We start from the raw sequence: 3,846 nt of genomic DNA on the forward strand, positions 1-3,846 counted from the left end.
TAAATTTTGTGAAAAATATAAAAATTTAAAAAATTTAAATTTAAAAGTTCGATCTGTGGTTTACTAAATCTGATTTTTTTTATTTGTTTGTTGCTATTTCTACACCTAAAAATAATATACCTAACTCCAATATAAATAAAAAAACATCATTCTATCTTTAATATGAAAATTAAAAAACGATTGGAAAGCTCTGATAAATATAAAAATGGCCAGAACAAAAATTAAACACTATAATGGTGATATTTGAAACCCAAAAACATACACAAACTCCTGAAAAACAAGTGGAATTTTGTTTGGACAATAAAGAGTCATGGCTTCCATAAAATTTTTGTAAATAATTTAGTAGTTTTTCAAAAAGTAAAAAAGTTAGCTCAGTTGGTAAAATTCTTATGCTTCTATTTCTCACACCTGTGCTCGATATTCTTTTTTAATTTTTATTCAATTTTTTATTTTGCACATAATGAATAAAGGTGAAAATTCAAGTGCAGTCAACTTTATGTGAAATTGATAGCTGAAAGTGGTTAAATAATTTAACTGATTTGATTAAATTTCCATCTAATGACTTTTAGTTATCAACTTCACATAAAATTAATTGTACCTAAATTTTTACTATAAAAAATAGATTTTTGACAAATTGAATTTACTAAAAGTCTAAAATTTTGTATCATTGAAATAATTAAAGGCCTTACTACTTGTTTAGTGCTTACAAAATCTAAACAAAAAAAATTGAAATTGCTAATTTTCCAAATCCCAATTAGTTTTATTTAGTGATGTTTTATATTTCAATAGTTTTATAATTCAATTTTTTATGTTAAACAAAAATATTAAAATATTCAATAAATACTGGTGTTATTATATTTTTGTAGACGAATAGAAAATTTACAATTAAAAATTTTAAAATTTTAATTTCGGTAGTAATTGGGTGGGTAGGGTTGGTTTTTTTCCTACTCGATCCCATCTCGTATTACAATAATCAGCATCAAATCTGTCCCGTTTTTACTCGCGAGTAGTAAAAAGTTAAACCCTAACACGTTTTTATGGGTATTCGCTCCACTCCTACCTGCTCTATAATTATTAAAAGGGTAAAGTATATTTTTTGTCCTTAAAGTTTGACAAAAATTTTAAAAATACCCCTAAGTTTTATTTTGATTCAATTTTGTCCTAAAAGTTTTCGATTTGCATCAAATATATCCTTGACGGCTAATTTTTCAAAAAATTTAAGACCAATTCAACAACAATTTCATAAGAACAACCCTCAACATAAGCAAATCAAGCATAATTTTCATGCATTATTGTTAGATTGGTCTTAAATTTTTTGAAAATTTACCCATTGAGGGTATATTTGATGCAAATCGAAAACTTTTGGGACAAAATTAAAACAAAATAAAACTTAGGGGTATTTTTGAAACTGTTACCAAACTTTAGGAACAAAAAGTATATTTTACCCTTATTAAAATCAAATAAATAAAATCAAATTTTAAAATTTATATAATAACATAAATCTTGAGCAGATAAGAATGGGATGATGACCCATAAATTCGAATAGTATTGCTACTCCTAATAAACTTGTTTGTGAAATTTTTCTTATTATGTATTATCCTGAGAAGTGATAAGCCCGGGAAGAACATGCTCTTACTTCTGAATTGGGCTCAAACAAAATAATTGAGAAGGTGGGGAGTGTTTAGGACCATCCCTTATTACCTTGGGTCATTTTCAAGTCAGGCCCATGACCAAAATGATAAAAAGAAAGGCCTATGATTAGTTTATCCCACACAGCCACACTCACGAGTCACGATTCCCGAGACTCGAAATTTTGCACTTCTATGATTTTGAAAAACTTCCAAGCGCGCTGTTGACCAACTATAGAAAATTTATAGGTGTATAAGTGGAGTTAAGCGCTACTTTGATTTCTGAGATTAACAAGTTGTACTTATTTAGTTTTTTAGATTTTAATTATACTAAATTAATTTCTTATATTTAAAAAAATGTACTGCATTAGTCTTTGTCCTATTTTCTGTCATCGAAATATTGACACTGTTAATAACGTGGCCAATTGTTATCATGTTGAATACATTAATATTTAAAATATTCAATAAATATTGATTTTATGTTGGTAGTTAAAGTTTGAAGATAATTTTGTTTTACTATATTTAAGATTAATGTATAGTAAAAGAAAAAAAAAAGTGTCATTTTCAAATTTTCAAATTGTTAATGGTATAAACGTAAAGTAAGTTTTTTTCTATCATCTAATAAAATTATTAAAAAAATTACAAAAAAAAAAATCTGCAGTAGCATAATTAAGGGTGGAACAAATTGTCATAATAATAATATATTAACATATCAATGAGTTTCAAGAAAAATAACAATACCCATGCCATATCAATGACAACTCTCCTACAAAAGTAAAGACTAGTCCTAAATTCAAAATACACCTATAGCAAGAACAGAGAATGCCATCATTTTTATATTGTATCTCAATTCATCATCAGAATTTAGAGCTCTTAAATCACTATCTAAATTCCTCTTGAGAACATGCCACCAACATTCTTCTATCTTATCATATTCTAGTTCTTTATAATAATTTCTCACCCAAAACACATCTAAAGTATTTACATCAATGTCACCAACACATGTCTTCTTATCAGAAAAATAAATAGTTATCCCTTTTTCATCTTTCTGAAACTGTTTTCCATGGTGAAACATAATATCTAACTACACATTCATCTGCATGATTTAAAAAAAAAATATTTTCATCACCAGTTCCATACAATGATCACTTTAATATAGTTTTCATCAACTACATTCATACATGGCACAGAAAAATATCAAAATAAAACACAGTTATCCACCATGAGATGATGAGAAGATATTGATTGTTCCATCATCAGAACAGAGCATGAAGATAAACCCCTAAAAATAGCGCCAAACAACATCAAAATAAAATCCTAGCATAAAATTCACTTCAAAATTTGGGGACTAACAACATACAAAACAATAAACCATGATCAACAAACATCAAAACATTACCTAAAATTTGAAAAAATAAAATTTTACTCTCTTCGCTAACTTTGGTGACGAAATAGAAGATCCTTATAGCAGCAAACGAACTCTTCAGACAACCGTATAGTATTTCTCGTGTTCCAATAGTCTCCAAAAATTCTATTGCAGCTACCAGTTTTTATTTTGCGTCACTCATGAAAGAGACTTTTTTTTCACTGCGTCACTCATGGAGAAGCTGAAGACGAAGAGTAGAGACAAAAGAGGGATGCTAATGTTTTATTTTCCATCACATACAAATGACGTCGTTCAAAGGGGGTGTTTAGCGCCAAATTAAAAACGACGATGTTTCATTGTGTCCAGCGTGATAACAATTGGCCACGTCACTGACTGCGTCAGTGCTCCGGTGATGAAAAATAGGACAAGAACTAACGTGGTGCATTTTTTCAAATTTAGAAAACTAATTTAGTACAATCGAAATTTGAAGGACTAAATTAATGCAACTCATCAATCTCAGGACTAAAATGGAGCTTAATTCTATATAAGTGTATTTACTATGTAGTTTGTATTTATATTTTTATTTTTTATTAATATTTTTTGTTTTATATGTGAAAAATTTTTTGTAAATATTGGTAAAATAATTTATATATGTATAGAATCTCGTCAGGCGCATCAAGAGTTAAATTCATCTTTTAAAACCAAGGATCAAAGAATCTAAAACTATATTGCAACCCTAATAAAAGATTATCATGCCAAACTAAGTTAACTTCATCCTCTCAATATTATATATATAAAATGAAAAAAGAAATATTTGAAACTAACATATTTTATTAATATTATTCAATATTC

Source organism: Arachis ipaensis, chromosome B03, assembly GCF_000816755.2.
Source record: "Arachis ipaensis cultivar K30076 chromosome B03, Araip1.1, whole genome shotgun sequence".
NCBI lineage: Eukaryota > Viridiplantae > Streptophyta > Magnoliopsida > Fabales > Fabaceae > Arachis > Arachis ipaensis.